Genomic DNA, 23,196 nt, shown 5'->3' with positions numbered 1-23,196 from the left:
AATTCTCATCAAAATTCTAACATTTGGTGAACTTTAAGAACTACTACCAAAATGCCTATGGAAATACAAATAATCAAGAATGTTCACTTATACAATAGCATACTACTCATCTATAAAAAGAAAAAATAATGCCATTTGTAGCAACATGGATGCAACTAGAGATTCTCATACTAAACGAAGTTAAATCAGAAAGAGAAAGACAAATACTGTATGATACCACTTATATGTGGAATCTAAAATATGGCACAAATGAACCTATCCTCAAAACAGAAAGACTCACAGACATAGAGAACAATCTTGTGGTGGCCAAGGGGGAGGGGGGAGGGAGAGGGATGGACTGGGAGTTTGGGGTTAGTGGATGCAAACTATTATATTTAGAATGGATAAGCAATGAGGTCCTGCTGTATAGTACAGGGAACTATGTCCAGTCTCTTGGGATAGACCATGATGGAAAATAATATTGAAAAAAAAGAATGAATATATATGTATGACTGAGTCACTTTGCTGTACAGCAGAAATTGGCACAACATCGTAAATCAACTCTACTTTAATAAAAATGACATCAATCCTGGAGTTCCCTACTGACCTAGTGGTTAAGGATTCAAGTCGTTGCTGCTGTGGCACAGGTTCAATCCTTAGCACCGTTACTTCTGCATGCAGTGAGCATGGCCAAAAAAAAAAAAAAAAAAAAAAAAAGAATGACAACAATGCTTTTGGAAGAACACGATGGGAAGACTGATCCAAAAAGCTAATGAGACAGGATAAAGCAAGAGTGGTGAGAGGAATGTGGCTGTACAGAGATAAACAAATAGGCGAACAGTAGCTCAGAGGACGACTCCCACAGATACAGATGCCAGATACATGACACACACAGCAGTGGAGAGAATGACAGACTTATCTAGAACTGTGCAAGGACGATCGGTAATCTATGATGGAAAATTTTTAAAAATTAAATTGAACTCCTGCTTCATACCCTCCATAAAAATCAATTCCAGGTGAATTAAATACCTAAATGTGCAAAAGAAAAATGATAAAACTTTCAGAAGACAATATAGGAAAATATATGTATGGCCTCAGGTTAGGTAAGAATTCAACAAGATACTGAAAGTACAGACCATAAAGATGAATAAATTTGACTTCATTAATGTTAAGAGCTCTGTCCACCAAAAGCCACTTTCAAGAGGGTTAAAGTGTAAGCCATGGAGTGGGAGAAGTTATTTGCCGCACATATAACCGAGAGAAGACTAAGTATCCAGAATATATGGCCTATGAACCAAGCTGAAGAAAACAAACACTCCAACATAAAAAATGGGCAGGAGATGGATTTCACAGACAAGAGTATTTAGAGGCCCACAATTTTATGCAAACTTGCTCAACCTCACTAATAATCAGAAAAATGCAGTTAAAACACGAGACAATTTCACAATCACTATGTTGGTAAGACTTAAAAAATTTATAAAGAATTAAGAACTTCTAAATTAAGAAACTTACAAAGGGAGTTCCTGTCATGGCTCAGCGGAAACGAATCTGACTAGCATCCATAAGGATGCAGGTTCGATCCCTGGCCTCGCTCAGTGGGTTAAGGATCCGGCATTGCAGTGAGCTGCGGTGTAGGTCGCAGACATGGCTCGGAACTGGCACTGCTGTGGCGGTAGTGTAGGCTGGAAGCTATAGCTCCAATTCGACCCCTAGCCTGGGAACCTCCGTGTGCCTCAGATATGGCCCTAAAAAGGAAAAAAAAAAAAAAAAAGCAGCAATTTATAAAGAATTAAGAAATTTATAAAGAATTTATAAACTCTCATACATTCCTGATGAAAGCACATTAATACACTCACCTTGTAAAATTGTTTGGCAATACTTAGCCAAGTTATACAACCTTCAAATGACCCAACAATGCCACTATTAACTCTTGAGCAAGTCCTTTAAGGGACATATGCAAGTGTATTTGTTGCAGCACCATTAACAACAGCAAACAACAACAACAACAACAACAACATAAAACAAAAAACCACCCTCGATACAATTTAAATGTCCCTCGCTAGTTGAATGGATAAATTCATTTTGTAAATGAAAAATACAGGGATAAGATTTATTTCCAGGAGTGTTCTCAACATCCCCCCCATCCAATTATATTTGGATCTGCCTGCTATCAAAGCAGCATCCCTTCCAGGACTGCCATTTTCTGTTGTTTAGTTTGTGCACTGAACAAAAGCTCTTGATGTAGGAGGCAGGGTGGGGAGTCTGGAGTGAGTAGGAGCTGAAGCCCAGCCATGATCTGCTCCCCAAGCCATACACCCTGGTTGTAAGGCTATATCTCTCCCGAGAAAGGGTGCCTTTTATTTTACACTATGATGCATATTTTCTCCAAACCAGGTACTTACAAGTCTGGGTCTCCCAATGGAAGGCATTTTTCAAATTCATCCACTCAGAGGGAGCATCATTTTCTCACTCCCAAAAGGCACTTGGGTTAGTGAGTGCCCTGCCCCATTTACCAGCCAACGCTGTCCCCCTTCCCATACAATCCTGTCCTCACCAGGCAGGTACCTACGCTTGTTACCCAACAAGGAAAACAGGGAAGAGGCAGGAGGAAGGTGAGCTGATTCTTTATCTTTCCTTTGTAATGAAAAATTCAGGTAAGGGAACCAGGGAATGAAATAGGCAAAGAAGCCGGAGAGGCAAAATTGACCTTCATAATAAAGAGGGGTTGGGGCAGCAGAGGAAAGAGCCAGAAAAGTCACAGCAGATGAGAGCGCTCGAGAGTTTTCTGTGCTTTACGGTCAGAGGCTCCTAAGGAGTTGGGAGAAGAAAATCAAGGAGGAGAGAAAAGGAGATTTTAAGAACTATTGCTAAGGGTTATAAATTGGATACTCTTTAATGGAAAAATTCAAATTCCCTTTTTAAAAACAGATGCATTGCAGTATAGTTGAGGTGCAAGAAGCTGTATTTAAATGGTAACATTTTATTAGTTTTGATATATGACTATGAAACCAGCAGAATCAAGAGGAATATAGCCATCACCCCAAAAGTTTCCCTATACCCCTTTTTAATCCCCTCCTCCCAACCCTCCACCTCTGATCTGCTTTTTGTCACTATAGCTTGTGTTTTCTAGCTTTCTCTATAAATGGAATCACAATATGTAGTCTCTTACCTGGCTTTTTCCACGCCACATGATGGCTTTGAGATTCAGTCATGTTATCATCTGGTTGACAGCTTTGTCCCTTTTTATTGCTAAGTGGTATTGTTGTCACATTGTCTGGATGTAGCAGAGTTGATTCATTCACCTGTGGATGGACATTTGGGTTCTTTCCAGTGTTTTGGCTATGACAAGTAAAACGATTCTGGTATTTGTGTACAAGTCTTTATAGAGATGCTTTCTGTTCTCTTGAGAAAATATTCTGGTGTTCTTTATCACAGCCATTAATTATCTTGATGCCATTTTCGGGGCACTGGGTGCGATCATATGAAAGGAAATGCTTAACTTTTTAATAAATTGCCAACTTAGGATTTCCCACAGTAGTTGTACCATTTCACCTTCTACCGCCACTCGGTTAGCAAACTGGAGTAACTTCTGCTCCAAAAGATATTGTTAAGAAAAGGAAACGGCAAGTCACAGGGGGAGAGAAAATATTTGTAAAGCGTATATCTGATAAAGAACGTAGATCTGAAATAGAGAGAGTAACCCACTGTATTTCCCCAAAAGGTATGAGTGACTGGTCCAAGGAGTACATTTTTAAAGGAACCTTCTGAACTCAAAGGACTTTCAGGTCTGGGAACTTCCAGGCCCAGGATCCAGGAGAAGGGATGGGAGGGACTTGATCTCTGGTTATATATCCGAAGGGCAGAGGGGCTTGGGCTCTTCTTGGCTCTTGGGATTACAAGTAGGGAAAGGTGGGTCTCAGAGAGACGCCTCTGGCCTCTGGAGGAAGAACTTTCTGACAGTCAGGGCTGCCAGGATAAGACAGGTCACCTTGATGGGTAATAAGCAGCCCTTGAGGGAGGGACGCCAATCAGCTGAGATCCGGTGCTTTCAGGTTTGGGGTGGGATGGACAGAGGGATGCAAATCAAAGCCAAATTTGGATTAGATCACACAAAATCCTGTACTTATCTTGAGATTCTTGGAAATCCAGTGGTGTTGAGGGACGGGAGGAGATTTCTAGAACTTTCTAAATGTGTCCCTATGGGTTTTCCCTTCTCCAACTACACATAGACTTGGGCCCAGGTTATAAAGTCTATAGCATTAATCCAGCGTGAAGACCTACTGCTTAGACCTGATCCCAGACCAATCCCGTCTCCCAGGAACAACCCCGTCCCATCTTACCTCATCCATCTCCTTAACAAGTGCCATCTGGTTGATGTTAGAGAAATCTTGGGAATCTTCATCATCCATAATCTTCTATCTCCCTCCCACTGTTTTTTTTTTTTAATAGCACTCCATCCTGGACATTATTTATTTTTTACTTTTAAATATTTGCTTCTGTAAAAAACAAAAGCAAAAACAAATGAACGCCTGGGACAGATTTATAAAGAACGTTCCAGGAGAGGCGGGTGGATTAATTATTCAGCATCTTCTCCCTTTGTAACTATTTATCGTCTCATATGCATTTATATGGTACCTATCACGGCAGATCTCGCTCCGTGCTAGAGACATAATTTCCAGGGACTGAGTCCTTGTCTGAGATGCACAGATGGTATTGCAATACTATTTTATTTCCCACTGTAACGGCACGTGCCATTGTGGGGTAATTGTGTTCATGTTTTTAAATGTGAAAAATAATCAAATATAACTTGAAAGAGATTGTACAGTAATTCAAGGGGATATTAAACCACCCGGAAGTTAGTCGGCAAATAAATAGGCGTTTGTGGCTGTCAGGGTGAGCGATGGGGGAGCTGGCTGGGGCGGGGAGGGACAGAAAGCGCAGGAGACAAAGACAAGGGTAGAGCTGTGGTCCCTAAGGGTGTGTGGGGAAAAAGGTCCCCAGGGGGCGGGAAGAGATGGCCGGACTGAGGGGAAGTGGGGCACTGCTCACTCAGGATGAAAGCAGAGGGCTGGGTGGGAGAAGCCGGTGGGTGTTGACGTATGCTTGGCTGCGTGACGTTGGCTTTCAGACTCGGGGTACCTGCTGGGGCAGGGAGGGACTGCCATTTCTCTGTGTGCCTGCAACACATGCCAAGCATAGACTAGTGCATTACATGTATCTTCTTTCTTTTTATCATTAAAACTTTGGATTGTTATGATCATTATACAACTACAGATGTGATAAATTCATTTGAGTAATAATAAAAAAAAAAGCAAAACCGAACTTCCCTGTAGAAAGATAGTTGCTGTTCTCCCATTTTACAGATGGGGAAGCTGGAGCTCAAGAGTGTTTATGCAAAGCCTGAACACTTTCCTGACCCCACCGTGCATTCCCTCCTTCCTACCCTACCCCCAAACCCAAAAACCTAAGGCACCAGCCCTGCCTTCCAGAAGCTTACAGCTGTTTAGGTTGGTTCTAGACATTACTATGCCCAGTTTTTTATTCTTAGTTTTGCGTTTTGGGGATGAGAGAACACACACCAGGCTGTAGGGGGTTGGGGTGAAGCGGGGGAGTTTGGGGTGCACTGTGCCCCCTCCCATCCTCAGGGAGAGAGTGGGGAGCGAGACTCTGGATGTCAAAGGCAGAGTTCCAGGTAGGCAGGATCAGGAGGCAGACAGAACTGCCATTTGGCAGGTGGAGGAAAAACAGCCCAGCTCTGGGCTGTCAATACTGGTCAAGGGAGATGGCAATACTGGTCAAGGGAGATGGCATCTGTCAGAGTTTGCTGGACCCAGAATTTTGCATCAGCTGTGTGCACCTGGGGAGGGGAGACGTGTTCCTGCCGCCCAGGTGTGATCAGCTCCATGACCTTGGCAGAGAGCAGGAAGAGTGGAGTGAGCGTATCTCCTCCTTTGCTTCCTCCTCCTCTCTCTTCATCATCCTCATAAAATATGGATCTTTGAGACAACCTCTGGGTTTGGCATGGGGTTTTGTGTCATAATTTGCAAGACCCTCTCTGCTCAATTCAGACTCATGCTGGGGATGCACATAAAAACCTCTCATTTGGTGCAGAGTAACAGAAACCAGTTTCCCTCATCTGGAACCAAAGGGAGGAAGTACTGATGGAGGGTGGCAGCTGAGCCTCAGCAGGAACCGGGGCCTGGGACACAGTGGCCCTGGGCAGCTCCTTCTCACATTCTTGCTCTCTCATCTCTGCCGCCCTTTACCTGCAGATGTGCTGTCACTTTCTAATACACGTGGCAGAGTGTGACCATTCTCAATAGCTCCAGGTCTATGTGAAAAGCTTGCCCTCCCAGAGAGACAGAGAGACAGAGAGAGAGAGAACCAATATCCTATACTGCTCCAGTGTGCCATGTACAAGACTGATGCCCCCCCCCAATCACGCAGCCAGGGCGCCAGTTCATATTAAGGAATATTACAGTTTTCACTAAAAACATTTGAGGAGTTCCCGTTGTAGCTCATGGGATTAAGAACCGGACATAGTGTCCGTGAGGATATGGGCTTGATCCCTGGCCTCACCCAGTGGGTTAAGGACCCATCATCGCTGCAAGCCGCAGCATAAGTCACAGATGCAGCTCAGATCCTGCATTGCTGTGGCTGTGGCATAGGCCTCAGCTGCAGCTCTAAGTCGACCTCTAGCCTGGGAACTTCCATTTGCTGTGGGTGCAGCCCTAAAAGGAAAAGAGAAAAAAAAAAACAAAAAAACATTTGAACTGGGGAAGGACATTTCTTAGGGAAAAGTATGCTGGTCTGACCAGCCCACAGGTGACCCCTTCACCCAGCAATTCCTCTGGGTTTTTTGACCAAAGCCACACCGTCCTCATCCTTTTCCTACAGAGGTTCATATTTCCTTGCACCTGTCTCTCCCTCCTCTCATTCTGAAGTGTCTTCTGCATAACTTTCCATCAGTCCTGAACCCTCCCATCTCTGGGGTTCACCTCTGACCTGCTTCCTCCAAGAAAGCTGCCCTGGTCCCTGTCGCCACTGGGACCCACCTTCTCAGTGCTCTTCTGCTGTGGGGTGTCTGTGCCATTCTCCTGGGTGCCTTTGTTTCCATTTGTCAAATGTTGCCAAGCACCTACCACAGGCCAGGCTCTGTGCCCGGGGGCCGTGGGGAAACGCCAAAGGGTAAATTGTACCGGAATGAACTCACATTCCAGTCATGTGCACAGATAGGTCATAAATTTGTGAAATTGTAGGTACTGCTCTAGTCACCATAAAGCCATGCTGCACTTTGATGCTGGTATCCATTTAAAAGGGGGGAGGCTTGGCTGAATCTGGGTCATTACCATAGGAAATTCATATATATAATCATTTACTCATGAATATTAATGTATTTAATGAGGGTAAAACATTTAACACAGTGTTCATTCCAGCTCCTGTTAGATTTGCTCATTACTCTTTCCTCTGCAGATATGATGCATGATTTACCTGTAGAGCAAGCATCTGGAGAGAGCTCAAGTCTACCTGTGGTTAAATTAGGTTGGCCATTTGTTGGCGAAAATTACAACATGAACTCATTTCCAGAGTGTTCTTGGAGCCAGTAGTTTCACCTTTAGGTACATGAGTTGCATGAACATTATCTGGTTAATGGTGCAAATTTTTCTTGATGGCTTTTCGGAACGTAGTAAGCTTATATTAACATGACCTGGTTCTGAATTTTAAACCGTGTATCCTAAAACCTTTATTTTGAGCATGGTGATCTGAAATTTGGAAGGATTTAAAAATACACAGAGATCAAGTTTGCAGCATAACCACTTATAGAAATAAGGACCGTTAAGTTAACTGGATAAAGAAGGTTCTAAAATAAAATGACTTCGGTGGCTCTGGAGTCAGCCCAAAAGATAACAACTGGGCAGAGTTAAAATTATTCTTGAAATTCCCTAAATCATCCTTAAAATACATGAGAAAATACCAACTCAAACTGTATTCAGCAGAAAGTCTTTTATTCTCCAACATGAGGAGAAATTTCTCTTTAGTTGTGCATTAGATGAAGGTGGCATCCACTGAGACCAGGTTATGCGAAAGCTACACATGTCTGATGGATACTGACCTTAAGATGCAGGTCCCACTCGACCCAGGGACGTGCCCTCTGGGAGAGGCACCACCTGGACACCAGGGCCAGAGAAGTTGTACCTCACTGTGGAACATTGCTTTAGAGGGCAAGACTGAATTTCTTCTCCTCCACGCTCATTTCACGATTCTCTCACATCCTCTCTCTCTGTCTTACAAAAATAGCTTCACCTCCACCTGGTCACATTTGCTCATCTAACTCAAACCAGAGTCTCAGCTGACTCGGCCCAGACGAGCCAACCACAGCCACTATGCCCACCTTTGCTAGACAGGCCTTGGTTACACTGATGGCCAGGGCTGACGTCTCCATTCAGGTGGCCCAGACTGCATCTGTCTCTCCTTGGTGTGTCAGAGTAGGGGGTTGGGGGGCGGTGGAGTTTGGCTTTCAGGGTGATAAGAACAAGCACCTTCCATAGCCGGGATCTCAACCCTGTCTCCACTTCTGATTCCCATTGTGCTCTGAGAATTGACATTCTTTTTGGGGAAGCGTTGTCCTCTCAACTATAGCACAGTGTAATTCCCGTGCTCCTGCTGTGGGGGGAAATCCTATTTTGGAGGTGAGTCCGTGAGACCAATCAATCATCTTGCTCATTGACCCACCATCAGTTCTGCCACAGGGCAGGACATGAGAAAAGATCTGCATTTGAGAGAAAGCCTGTGGGGGGGTTGGAACAAGGGGAGGGCCCCCTCCCAGGGCTGATGTGGAGGGGGCTGGAGGGGGAGGGGGAGAGAGAGGGCAGAACAGGCTGGCCCTGGCCTTGTGTGCCGTTTCCTCCCACTACAGGGCTTGGAGCTCTGGCCTCTGGCCATCCTGCCTTCCTGAAGCGGCTGGACAAGCCTGGCTCTGAGGGGCGTGGCCAAGGAGGGCAGGGCCCAGCCCTGTCAGGCTCTCCAAGCCCCTAGGACACCTGTCCTAACAAGAGGCACCAGCTTCCTTCAGTTATAGGGCCTGTACATGAGCCCAGCCCTGCAACAAGCTTCATCCTGGTGTTCCAGGAATGCATCTCAGTGCACAGACTCAGGTGTGCAAGAAATCTCCTAGAACTAACCTGTATTTTTCAGTCCTTGTGATAATTCTGGGCCTGACCCTGTAGCCTGTGTTTCTGGGGTGCTCTGGCTTCATACTTCCTTCACTGGGGTTCACACTCCAGGAAGGAAACAGACCAGATGAGGCCTCAGATGTAGTAACGGCTGGGATAGGAGTCCCCAGGGGGACCATTGAAGAGGCCTCTAAGGGGGCTCCCGGATGGAGGAGGCTGGGCCGAAAGGAAAATGTTGTAGGCAGAGGGTTCAGTCTAGGGAAAAGCACAGAGACAGACAGACAGACATCATACATACATACATACACAGAGACGTACATACATACAATAAAATAAAATAAAATAAAATGCAATTGCATGGGGATTCTGTAGAGGCCAAAAGAATATGGGGTGTCATCCCAGCTGTCCCTTTTTCTTAGAAATGGCAGGAGAGGAGTTTTAGAAGGTGGGGGCAGGGCTCACATCACAGAGGCTCTCCTGTTTATATAAAGACTTTCTCTTCTAGCTGGTGGCGGGGAGCCAAGACAGGGTCTGTCTTTTGCGCCATTGAGGCCACAGAGTCTAGCACAGCGCCTGGGGGGCTTCTGCAGGAACAGAGCAAGTGTTTGGTGAGGAAGGGAGAAAGTGAATGCGGGAAGCAAGGGAGCCAGTGACTTGATCATCTGCACGGAGAAGGGTCCCACCAAAGGCCGCATCGGTCCCGCGTTTCCAACACAGCAGTGTCAACAGGGTTTGAACACATAACCCTTCTCAGATTCTTGTCTGGGCCCTGAGAGCTGACAAACCCTGACAGACTCACGGCAAGCAGAACGTGAGCGACTCTCAGCCGATGTTTCCAGAAACATGAGGCCTGTGGCGCATGAGACAGTTTAGGTGGTGCAGGGGCCCAGCCTCAGCAACATGGAGACACGTGGGCTGCACCCTCTTTCCAGCCTCTGTACCTCAAAGACAAGCTGTATTTCTTGCCGGCAGCCCTCTAGCCCTCTTACACTCCATAATTAAAAGCTAGTTTTCCCTTATACACTTTTTTTTTTTTTTAATCTTTTGTCTTTTTAGGGCCGCACCCAAGACATATGGAGGTTCCCAGGCTAGGGGTTGAATTGGAGCTGTAGCCACCGGCCTACACCACAGCCAGAGCAACTCGGGATCCGAGCAGCGTCTGCAACCTACACCACAGCTCACAGCAACGCTGGATCCTTAACACACTGAGAGAGGCCAGGGATCGAACCTGCATCCTCATGGATACTAGTTGGGTTCATTAACCACTGAGCCATGATAGTTTTTTTTAATAACTAAAAGAAGGTAGGCCGGGCTTGAAAAGCCTTTGGCAAGCGGCTGCATCTCACTAGAATGTCTTGACATTGGTTTGCTTTCTTCCCTCTGTGGCTACCATCCCCTTCTGTGTAGGATAAGTGTACCTCGGGATCCCAACAAGAAACAGATGGGCACCCAAATTAGGCTTTTTCAAGGGGACTCGTGACCAAGGTGTTGGAGGAATACATAGAAACTCACGAGAGCGTGTGAGAAACCCCAGGGTTTATTATGAATTCAGTCTATGTTCATTAGGGAGAACTTGGAAAATAAACAGGATTAGAGATCAGATAAAACAAGTCACCTGAATCCTTGCCAGGCCGAGAGAAGCATCGTTGACACATTTTGGAGAATTCCCTTCTCCCTTTCTCCTCGTTTCTCTAGAGAATTCTTTCCCAAAGGCTCACCCAGGGTCTTGCATGTTTGAAAATATCTTGCATGGTCACAAATACGTGGAGGGGAGTGAAGACTGCACGGCACAGGGAAAGTTCTGAAACTTGACTCTGAACCAGAATCCTTGCCTTTTTGTTCCGTGTTTTAATCTTCCTTCAGAACTTTAACATTGAGAGAAGAGCTTTTGCTGTTGAAATTATTTCCATTTCATCATGACTCTGCTGTTCCTCTCCTAATAACCCTCTGGATTTTTTTTTCTTGGCTCCTTTGGGGTCCCAAGATTGGAATGATGATAAGCCTTACTCTTTACTGCCTACACTGGCATTTTTTTTTTTTCTTTAGGGCTGCACCTGTGGCATACGGAAGTTCCCAGGCTAGGGGTCAAATCATAGCTGCAGCTGCTGGCCTACACCACAGCCACAGCCATGCCAGATCTGAGCCACATCTGCAGCCTACACCATGGCTTGTGGCAACGCCAGATCCTGAACCCACTGAGCGAGGCCAGGGATTGAATCCGCATCCTCATGGATACAATGTCAGGTTCTTAACCCACTGAGCCACAATGGCAACTTCTCTGGCCTATTTCTTGATGCCCACTGGCCCATTTAATGCTGCCCATGATCCACTAAGGTGGGAAAGAGTGTGGAGAAAGGTACAAAGAATAAGACTATCCTGAGATTCTCTAGTCTCAAAAGAACATAGAACCTTTCAGACTTGAAGTGACAGGGCATTCGAAGTCAGTTGTGTGACAAAGTGAGACCCACTCACTTTTCAAATCTCCAAAATGTTCCTATGAATTATAGATCTATTTAGAGCCTTCAGAACTTCTGACATGGTCCAGAACTGTTGGCTGTAAAACCGAGTTTCCCAAATTCAATCATGTTTCTCATTGATTTCCATTTTGAAAGCAGAAGTCTTTGCCCTCAAGATATAATAAACGCCACACCAAAGAAAATGGAAAACTTCTTCCCCCTTAATATTTAAAGGAAAACGATTTTTATACAAAGGAGTAATTTGCTTAAAGTAAATCACAGGAGAGTGCCAAATGGAGTTGAGGGCAAAATGCTTTTTTTTTTTTTTTTTTTCTTTTTCGGCCACCCCAAGGCATATGAAGTTCCCAGGCCAGGGATCAGGTCTGAGGCACAGTTGTGATCTAAGCCACAGCCTCAGCTTCAGCAGCCCTGGATCCTTAACCCACTGCACTGGGGCCAGCGATTGAACGTGCCTCCCAGCGCTCCTAAGACGCCACCGATCCCGTTGAGCCCCAGCAGGAACATAATGCTTTTGATGTAGAGTTTGTGTAATGAGAAGCCTAGTTAATGGATATTTGTCCTTACGTTCCTCCCCAGCTAGCCGGGTGACAGCTAAAGATCAAGCATGAGTGGAGATCAGGACTCTGCCCCAGCTTTCCTGTTCCACACTTACGAGGATTTCTGTCCTGCCCTGTGTGTCTGCCTCTAGACTAGGGCATCTGAAAGAGGTGAGAGTGAGATAGGCTTCCTCTCTTTCCTCCTCACATGGCCCCCAGAGACCCACCAAGGCAGAGCCCCTGGCTGTGCCTGGTCCATACACGCCCCACCACCGCCAGGAAGGCTCAGGGACCCTGCTCTTAACTGCCCCTTGCTTCTTCTTTAGTTGTGTCCTGTCCCTGGAAGCAGCACAGACCAACTATTCACAGAGGAAGCTCACTTTGCTAGAGAACCCAGTGAGAGCAACTGATAGAGATTTGTGGTGTATTTCAGAAATAGAGCCAACAGGTTGCCCCTGAGTTGTTGGCATGGAGACTGGAGGGCTGAAGGAAAGAAAAGACTCTCAGGTGACACCTAGCTTTTTGACCTGATGTGGTTGTCACCTTCTGGAAGATCTATTTAGGAGCAGGTTTGATGAGATAAAAATCCAGAGTTCGGTTTAGGACCTGTTATGTTTGAGTTCCCCATTCGCCCTGTTAGATACTGAGCAGACAGCTGACAATATGAGTCTGGAGCTGAGGAGAGATCAGACAAGGCTGGAGTTACGCATTTGGGGGTTGTCCATGGTGTGAAGCACTTAGAGGGTGTCCCTGTGTTTCTCCCTGAGAGCACATGTCTGTGGACATGGGGACACATGGGTGTTTGTCCAGGTACGTACAGTGACACACGTGACTTGGAAGGTCACATCCACCATAGCTTCCTATCTGACCTTGGCCATGGCATGTCCATCTTCTCCTGGCTTATAAATAAGAAGATGGTGCTCCTGGCATTTAAGTCCCTGCTAACTCCAAGGAGTCGGTGAATCACAGTGACAGAGCCATCTGTGGTGTCTCTGGGTAAGCAGGAGTGGGGAGGTCTTAAGACAAAACCATGTGGCTGCCTGTGGGTCCCGTGCCTCTGCCGGAGCCTTCAGCAGCTGTAATCCCTGCCCAAGCAAAGGACCCTGAGCTCTGTGCTAAGAAATGGGCTGAGGCTGAAAAGGCACCTGGGTTATGGTCTCTCACCCTATACTACACCCGCCTCATCTCTTTGCAATTCAACATAAAGGTGTGTATGCGTGTCTCCCCACTTACTCGTTCCCACCATGCCGACCCCGTGGGTCCAGATGCGGTTGTGCAGACATCACTTTTGAGGAGGAGCAAGAAGGGAGGTGGTCTGAGGGTCATCTCTCACCCCACGCCCTCTACCCCCACCCAGCCCATACGCGAGGCCAGTTAATGGGGATCTCAGCTCCTGTCTCCAGAGTTTCTCCTCTAGAGGACCAAGAGTTGGAGGTCATCTCCCCGACGTGACCTTCCCCAGTGTCCCCAGCCTCGGTGGACTGGTACCCAAGCCAGAGACCTAGGAGTCACCCTCGAAGTCTCTCTCTTCTCCACCCACGCCCGATCTTTTCACAAGTCCTGTCCATACTAGTTCCCAGGACCCGCGGCAGCCTTGCCCTGCTCTCTATCCCATCAGCACCAGGCAGCCTCACCAGGTCTCTGAACCGCCTCCCTCTGGCCTTATGCGCACCCTCATCTTCTCTCCACCAGTCCTGTCTCTACTCGCCTCCAACTCTGTCTGCGCCTTCCAGGCAGAGTCATCCTTCCAAACCCAAGTCCCCCCAGGCCACTTCTCTCCATGGCTTTCCATCGCCTTCGGAATTAAGCCTTCATGGGGCTTTCAGTTTAGTGAAGGAACAAAACAAACAAACAAAAGAAACAGTGAGCAAGTATATTAAATATATTATCAAGCAGTGATCAGTGCTCTGAAGAAAACTAAAGCAGTGGCCAGAGAGCATGTGGGCAGTGATGTTTAGGATAAGGTGGTAAAGATGGGGTGGGGGTGGGGCAGCCTCTCTAAGGAGGGGGCATTTGAGCAGAGGCCAGAGCACTTAGTAGGGTCTCAAGAAAATTTAATTGACTCACTAATGAGTGTCTCACTGAGTGAAACCCATTTTTCTAGAAGTCTTTCCCTCCAGCTAATTTTGTTCCAAGTGACAACAAGCATGAGGCTTGAGGAACCTGGATGGGAGTTTTAATCAACCTGGTCAGCAGCAGAGGGGATGGAAGCCCCAAACCCCAGAAGCCTTTTCTGCAAAAGGTCCAGGGCTTGATAATAAAATGGTGCTTTCATTCTTATTAATGGGGCAATTGATTTAAGGGCCAGACCTAGCAGATTATTGATCAGTGTTTTAATCATTACAAAATACTAAGTTAATGAATTTAACCACCAGGAGATCTCTGTGGGACTTGGGGAAGGCCAGTTAGCTGCAATAACTTTGTCCCCTTCCAGTCCAGCAAACAGATTTATGTACAGACATCTAGATTTTTCTAAGGGAGAAAAAAAAGGCAACGTGAAAGTCACCAGGAGTTAAACAGTTTCTCCTTCGGGCTGAGTTGCCGCTGGGGCTGAACCATTGCCCCAAGCCTCTGCGCTATCTGCTGCTGCCACTCCCTGTGCCTGACTTTTTGGGGGGAAGTGGGGGAACGGTGAGTTCCCAGGCTAGGGGTCAAATCAGAGCTGCAGCTACTGGCCTCCACGACAGCCACAGCAATGCTGGGTCCTTAACCCGCAGAATAAGGCCAAGGATCGAACATGTGTCCTCATGGTTACTAGTCAGCTAGTAGTAACCATGGGCCACTACTAGCGAACTCCTATGCCTGCCTTTTTTAAAATCAACTTTTCATTTTAGAATAGTTTTAGATTTAGAGAAAAATTTCAAAAATAGTACAGAGAGTCCCCATATACCCCAAGTCCAACTTCCCCTATTATGAACAGCTTACCTTCCCATCACCACCGTTAATGAACTAATATTGTTACATTATTATTACCTAAAGGCCATACTTAATGCAGAGGTCCTTAGCTTTTACTTAATGTCCTTTTTCTGTTCCAGGAGCCCATGCAAGCAACCACATTATGTCATGTCCATGTCCCCTTGGGCTCCTCTTGGCTGTGACTGGCTGTGACAGTTTCTCAGACTATCCCCCTTGACAGTTTTGAGGAGTGACTGTACAGTTTTGCAGAATGTCCCTCGGTTGGGTTTTATCTGTAGTTTTTGTTTTTGTTTTTTCTTGTCTTTTTGCCTTTTCTAGGGCCGCTCCAGCGGCATATGGAGGTTCCCAGGCTAGGGGTCGAATCAGAGCTGTAGCCACCAACCTACACCACAGCCACAGCAACACGTGATCCAAGCCGCGTCTGCGGCCTACACCACAGCTCACAACAATTCCGGATCCTTAACCCACTGAGCAAGGCCAGGGATTGAACTCGCAACCTCATGGTTCCTAGTCGGATTCGTTAACCACTGCGCCACGATGGGAACTCCAGTTTTTCTTATGCTTAGACGGGGGTTACAGGTTTGGAAAGGAAGACCACAGAGTGAAGTACCGTTCACATCACACCATGTCAAGGGTACATGTAATCAGCGTGGCTTATCGCCGTGATGCTGACCTTGATCACCGGGCAAAGGCAGTGTTTGTCAGGTTTCTCCTCTGTAAAGCTTCCTTCCTTCCCCTTTTCCATACTGTCCTCTTTGAAAGGAAGTCACTATGCATAGGCCCCACCTAAGGATTGGGGAGTTAGGCTCAACTTCATTGAGGGTGGAGTAAATTATTTGGAATTCTTGGAGTTCCCCTGTGGCACAGTGGGTTAAGGGTCTAATGTTGTCACTGCAACAGCTCAGGCCACTGCTATAGCGTAGGTTTGATCCCTGGCCCGGGAATTTCCACATGTTGAAGGTGTGGCCAAAAGAAAATGATCTGGAATTCTTTTGTACAAGAGACTTGTTCATATTACAGTGGATATTTATGGATAACAATATATTCATGTTTACACTTTGGGCTATAATCTAGTATTTTTTTCCCTTTCTGTTGCTCAAATTATTCCATCTTTGACCTGTAGGGCCTCAGAAAGATGGCTCCTATGTGTCTTTGACATACTCCTGTCACTGTAGGGGGTTTGGGGTTTGTTTTTGAGCATTTCCTTACTTTCTGGCAATCCAAGATGCTTTAAGCTCATTTTGTATATTTCCTGCCCCAGTCTTAGAATCAGCCATCTCTCCAAGGAACCTGGATTCCTTTTATTTGAGAATTCTATATTAATTTTCATAATGGGTTGTTATTTTGTTTCATTTTCTTTATGAGCATAAAAGTAAGTCATGCTTGTTATGGGCAATTTAACACTGATATGAAAGAATAGGGATGAAGATAATTATCCGTAATAACCCAAGAGCAGAGAAAGCCACAGCTCACAGTTTGGGTGTTTCCTCCTGGTCTCTTTTGCTAGTTGCTGCTCCGTAACAAGCCCTTTCTGTACTTTCATTCGTGATCTTCTCCATCAGACCAAGCGACTGGTTTGCCTCCCTGCCCCCCCAGCTGTGGTTGGAGCACATAAGTCATTCTGGCCTTTTTCAAGTTGCCTGTTCACTGGCCTCTGCCCACTTCTCCTGCTGGGTGACCACAGGCCCAGGAGTCAGGGCGCGTCCTCCAGCAGGCACTGAGGATGAGAGTGATTCCTAGGCCAGTGACCTTGGGCACCATGTTTGGCTTCACTTTCCTCTTTTCTAAGAATCAAGTGAGATGATGTGTATAAATGTGCTTAAAAGAAAGCCTGGCACGTAGCTTGTCTTCAGCAAGTAAAAGCTGTTATTCCAAATACAGTTAGTAATGATAATCCAAATAATCACACCTTCTAATGAGAGAAGTACAGGCTTCGTGTCTGAGGCAGGCCCATGGGAGGGACATACTTGCATAAGCAAACTGCTTCCTCCACGGGGAACTTAGGAAATTGACCTGGTCCTTCCCAAGAATTTGGGCAGACTGGATGCAGCTTTACAAGACCAGCAAGGAGAAAAGAGGGGGTTTACTGAAAATGATATATGGGGGGGCGGTATTGCATTGTTGTTGAGAACATGGGTGCTACAGCTGGGTTACTCAGATTTAAATCCCAAATCCATCACCTGCCTGCCAGGTTCCCTTTTATTTAACCTCACCAGGTCCAATATAAGAATAGCAATATTGCATATCTGGAAGATTGCAATGAATACTAGATAAGTTCACAAAAGTAAGAACTCAAAACAGTACCAGGTACAGAGGAAGCCGTCAATTCTTATTAGTTATTGTTTTTACTATTTCGTCATTCGGAACTCAGCTGCAAGTAACAGAAAAATTATCCTAGGGAGCTCCCATGTGGCTCAGCAGTAACAAACCCTGACGAGTATCCATGAGGATGCAGGTTCAATCCCTGGCCTTGCTCAGTGGATCCGGCGTTGCTATGAGCTGTGGTCTAGGACGCAGACGCACCTCTGATCCGGCATTGCTGTAGCTGTGGCATAGGCTGGCAGCTGTAGCTCCTCTTCAACCCCTAGTCCAGGAACCTCCATGTGCCACAGGTGCGGCCCTAAAAACAACAACAACAAAATTATCCTAAAATTGTTTAAGTTACAGGGAATTTATTGGCTCAGGTAACTGAATCCCAGAGGTTCATAGAACCCCATTGGCTGTGATCAGGTCATGAATCCTTCCCTAAAGTAATCACTGTGATTGAGGGCACATTAAGATACAACTGGCCACTTGGAGTCACAGGGTTCACTGCTAAAAACTTCACAGGCAAGAGATGTGGCCATGCCAAAAGCAATATGTGCCTTTCCTTGAAACTGCTTCTCTTTTCCATGAAGATAAAGCTTGAGAGAAGAAACCTCTGAGAGGTTAAGCATTGAGCTGATGAGGCAGGTCACAGACAGCCAGAGTCCCTAAGCAGAAAGGCTCTTGGCAGGGTGGGACGGGAGGGGAGTCGGTAAAGCAAAGTTGGGCAAACAGGAAGCTCATCTATGGAGAAGAATCCCTTCCACAGCATCCTGACCTCCCACTTAGTATAAGAGAATCTCCTCAAAGATTCCCCACTGGGCTGGATTAGGAAAAGGGAAATACCACCAAACTGAAGTCAAGAGTCCTCAGCCCACATTCTGGTTCTGTTGTTTGACGAGGGGCAGGTGGCTTGCCCTGGTCTGGGCTACCACCTCCTCCCTTGTCATTAAGCAATGAGTCAGCCCTAAAAATCCCTGAATCTCTGACCATATCAGTGATTGCTTTCTTGTGTTGACTTTTCCTTCAAATAAAGAGACTGGGGTATGCAGGGGAAGAGCCCAGTTAGGGTATCAGAACCCAGAAACCAGGAAGAGGTGGGGAATTATGACAGGGGAGGAAGGGAATTAGGTATTTGTAATACCTGTTAGTGCCGAGTCCATGCTGAGCACTGACGTTTGTTTGAACATTATTCACTGAGCCTGATGCCAGGCAGCCCCGATGAGTTGGTCATTATTGACATGCTGTGTGCAGATGGTTTCTAGGTATTTAACTTGCAGTCTGGCTAATTGGACCTTAGGCCATTGTTTCTGCTGGGCACCTGAGCTTGGGTTTTCCAGAGTCCCTGGAAGAAGAACCATGAGGCCACCCTTCTGACCAGGTCTTTCTGTAGGAACCCAGGGTGAAACTGTTCCACTGGTCTTGCCTCCTAAGTCCTTCCTGGATGCCCAGGCTGGACGTGGTAGCCCTGTGTCATGCTCCTCCAGTTCTTCTGCTTCTCTCTCAGCACCCATCGCACTGACTTGTCATCTCCACTCAACTGTCTGCCTACCCCCACTGACCCTGTAAGCAGTGGGATAGAGCTCTCTCCAGCCCCTAGCACAGATCCAGGTGCAGAGTAGGTGATCTATGTTTGTTGAATGAATGAATGAACGAATGTAGATAATCCAGAATGCCCTTTCCAGCTCAGCATTGTAAAGCAGGAAAATGTGGAGTAAATATGCCTTTGGGCGAGTCACCTAACATCTCTGGACCTCAGTTTTACTTCTGGCAAAATAGATAAAATAATAAACTGTTCCAGACTCATGGGACTGCTTTTGATGATTAAATGAGGTAGTGTATATTGTATACAATATCACTAACTGCCCTTACTTGAATGTTACTTGTGTTACTGGTGCTGTATTAGGCTTCAGATGATATATTTAAATGATAAATATAGTGGTATTTAACAAATATTTGTCTTCTTCCCCTAAAACTACTCTAAAGTTTGAATGCTAAAGTAAAAGTTTATTTGTTGAAGGGATAGATGGATGGATGGATGGATGGATGGATGGATGGATGGATGGATGATTGTCAGAAGTAGTAGCCTTCACAGAGCAGGTGATGGAGTGGGTATAGCTGTACCACTGGTCCAGCAGAGGTTTATAACCTTTTAGAATAAATACCTTGGATTTCAGAGAGTTCCTGGGTGTGAAGGTTTGACTTTAATTAAAGTCTCAGCACAGTGTTAAATGCCATTTTATTTTAGTTCATAATTAACACTAATGAGATGAGTAGATCACAAACAGCTTACATTCTGCGAAAGTGAAAAACAACATCTGAGCTTGGTGGTTTCCATCCCCCCCCCCATGTTCTGTTCAATTAAAAGTTTTTAGAAAATATTGCAACCACACTCCTTGTCTTTATGGTAATGAAGCATATTAATTTGAATGTGATGAAGACAATATTCCACTGACTTTTTTATTCCCTTATCTACAAAAGTTTAAAATAATGGGCCAATTAAATCAGGAGAGAAGAATTCAAGGTTTGCCTGGGGCTCCAACTCAGCAACCAAAGAAATGAAAGAACAAAATTCTGTGATAGTGTCTGGGCCAGACTTTATCTCCTTGGCAAGAGCTGAGAGACCTTAACTCACAATGACAGATGTGGACCAGGGAAGAGCAAGTACTGTATTAGGGATCAAGAGACCAGGTTTTGGACTCTCCTCGCATATTTTCTCAGTGACTATTTTTTGGATGGGTGGGTGGATGGATGGATGGGTGGGTGGGTGGATAGATATGGATGAGTGGAAGGAAATAATGAACTAGACCATCCCAACGTCTCATTCCTTTCAAGGTAGCAAATTAAGTCCACTCTGGAGCTGACCTAACCCTTCCAAGACCTAGAAGTTCTTAAAAAAAGAATTTATCACTTAGAGGTAAAGTCCAGTTCTCTGACCTCTTTATCCTAGAGACATGAATAGAAAGTATAGAGCTAGCCTGAGCTCAAGTGTGACAGGCTAGGAGAGCTCCCCTCTAAAACAGAAGCCCCCAAACCAGCTTATCCCAGGGAAGGTTGAGCCTTCACCAGTATGATCTTTTGTTTTAGATGGGGGACACCCTGGAGCAGGCCTATGACCATGAAATATGGTCAAGCTGTCTCCATAGGGACCTCTAGAGGGCTTCTCACCTCAATGTAGCTCTTTATTATTTCCACCTTTGCCATCACTGTGATATCTGAGGCAGCCTGCAGGGCCACACATACCCCACAATCTCTGTGTACTTTATCACTTTGTATTCTGTTCTCTACATTGAAGACATAAAATTCAAAACACACACACACACACACACACACACACACACACACACACACACACACACACTTACACTCATGTTATTCCTTTGCTTAAAATTCACTGTGCCCAGGATAAACGAATCCTTAACACAGTGTAAAACTCTGCATGGCCTGACCCTAGAATGCCTTCCAGTCTTTTTTGTCACCACATTATCCACCCCTGCCTCTAACACTAACCTGCAGTCAGTTCCCAAACACCTCTCAACACTCAGGACCTTTGCACATACTGTCACTCACCTCAGGACCTTTGCACATACTGTCCCTTTTCCTTACATGCTCTTGACCTACCTGTCATCTAGCTAATGCCTAATGATCCTTCAGCTCTTACCTCAAGCATCACTTCCTCAAGGAAGGCATCCTTGATGAAACTCCCAATTCCAGCCTGTGTTGGGTCCTATGTTTATGTTGGCATAGCCCTGAATGTTTTTCCTTTATAGCACTTACCACAGCTTGTAATTGTATGCTTGTGCTATTATTTGAATTGTGTCCCTCTCCTTCATTGGGCCATTAGTACCATAACCATTGATTTCTTTTTTTAATGATTTTTATTTTTTTCCATTCTAGCAGGCTGGCAGTGTTCTGTCAATTTTCTACTGTACAGCAAGGTGACCCAGTCACACATACATACATACATTCTTTTTGCTCACATTATCATGCTCCATCATAAGGGACTGGATATAGTTCCCAGTGTTACACAGCAGGATCTCATTGCTTATCCATGCCAAAGGCTATAGTTTGCATCTATTAACCTCGAATCCTCAGTTCATCCCACTCCCTCCCCTTCCCCCTTGGCAATCAATAGCCATTGATTTCTGATTGTTGTATTTCTAGTGTTTAGAGCAGTGGCTGGCTCATAATGACCAGTCAGTAAATATTTGTTGAATGAATGATTGAATGAACGAATGAGTAAAGGAGTTTGAATAAATGAGTTTCGGCTCTTTCCTTTCCACTCCATTGCTTCCATTTGGGGATTTCTTAATTTCTGAAGCATGCGGTCTAGACCTTATTCTGGGAACTTAAACAACTCAGATCTACCCTTGCTCTCAAGCAGTCCACAGGGTGGCAAGAAACAGATGCATAAATACCAAACCAGTGTGCCAAGTGCCCCAATAGACATAAGTGCAGGGTTTCATGAAAGCAGGTAAGAAATGGCAGAAGCTTCCCAAAGGAGAACGTTCCTAAGATGAGCCTTAGAGGAAAAGAAAAGAAGTAAGGGTGGAGGCAGAATTTCAAGTGAAAGGACAAACAGGTAGGAAAGCTCAGAAGGCAGAGCCTGACACTGGAGAAACACAGGTCCCTGTGATAACTGTGCCCTGAATGAAAGGCAGGGCTGCCAGAGGTGAGGTTGGGAGGTAGACAGGGGCCAGATCACCAAGGACCTTCAATGTCAGCCAGAGATAGTGTGGACACTGTATAGAAGGAATGGATGGGAGTTTCCATCATGGTTCAGTGGTAACGAAGCCAACTAGTATCCATAAAGTTGTGGATTCGATCCCTGGCCTCACTCAGTGGGTGAAAGACCCCTTGGTGTAGGTCACAGACGCAGCTCTCATCTGGCGTTGCTGTGGCTGTGGTGCAGGCCAGCACCTACAGCTCTGATTTGACCCCCAGCCTGGGAACTTCCATATGCCACAGGTACAGCCCTAAAAGGGCAAAATAAAATAAAATAATAAAATAGTCCCACGAGATTCTAATAGGCAGTCAGGATTGAGAACCACTAATGTAAGCAATGTAGGCAACTGAAAAAAAAGAAAAAAAAAAAAAAGGATGGAATGTGTGTGGTGAGACCTGCAATTTGGAAAACTCCCCCTGGAGATGCCTTGGAGAAGAGCTGTTCATATTTCATGAGAAATATAAGGAAATAGTGAGCCTCTGTTTTCCTCTGGGGAAACAGAGGCTCAATCCCAGGGCTGTCAGACTGCTCTCCCAAATCCAAACCTTCTTTTCCAAAGGGTGCTTGGCGTGGCTGACCTTGCTTACTCAAGCGCAGGGAGAATTAATTTCAGGGTGGGGATTTTTTTTTTTTAAAAAATACAAGATTAAGCAGTATAATCAGCTGCTGCAGAGAGTTGGAAGTGCAATAAATAATAATAGCATTGAGAGGTGTTTTTAATAACTCACCAGTGTAATTTAGCTCTGGCTTCTTGGAGCATATGTAAAATATGTCATAATGCATGTAAGGGCAAATGCCTCACTGCCAGCCTCTGAAGACAAATGTCCTCCCAGGAGGAAAGGGGGGGCGGGATATTGGAGGACATGATTTGCAAACTGGGTGTAGGAAGCCAAGCATCATTCATCCTGACACTATTAATTTTAAATTTGTTATCCTTTGCAGAGGTGATGGGTTTCAGTTGGTTTGTCTTCAAGGATGGAGCCGGTTAATAACAATAACATGGTAAAAGAGATACTCCTAATCTGCAAGAGACTAAGTTGTTTCCATACTCTGTAGACCCACCATGCCGTCCATATTCTAATTAC

At 45.6% G+C, this 23,196-nt stretch overlaps 1 protein-coding gene and 1 long non-coding RNA gene across 7 annotated transcripts in view; one reads left to right on the top strand and one right to left on the bottom strand.

Annotated features, from left to right (window-relative positions):
* The window catches only part of KCNIP1 (potassium voltage-gated channel interacting protein 1), a 422,695-nt gene that overhangs the window by 336,277 nt on the left and 63,222 nt on the right, over positions 1-23,196 (top strand). The window lies entirely within an intron of this gene.
* LOC146395633 (uncharacterized) lies at positions 2,854-4,475 on the bottom strand. The gene is made up of 2 exons (XR_014830890.1): positions 4,320-4,475; positions 2,854-3,281 (listed from the first exon to the last, which is right to left on the bottom strand). It is a non-coding gene; the product is annotated as an uncharacterized LOC146395633 (long non-coding RNA).

The sequence above is a fragment of the Sus scrofa genome, chromosome 16 (assembly GCF_054392235.1).
Source record: "Sus scrofa isolate SSC_HxYL_T2T_F1_AM1 chromosome 16, Sscrofa_HxYL_maternal_Yorkshire_Landrace_v2.0, whole genome shotgun sequence".
Lineage (NCBI taxonomy): Eukaryota > Metazoa > Chordata > Mammalia > Artiodactyla > Suidae > Sus > Sus scrofa.
This window is presented reverse-complemented; position numbering and strand designations above follow the sequence as displayed.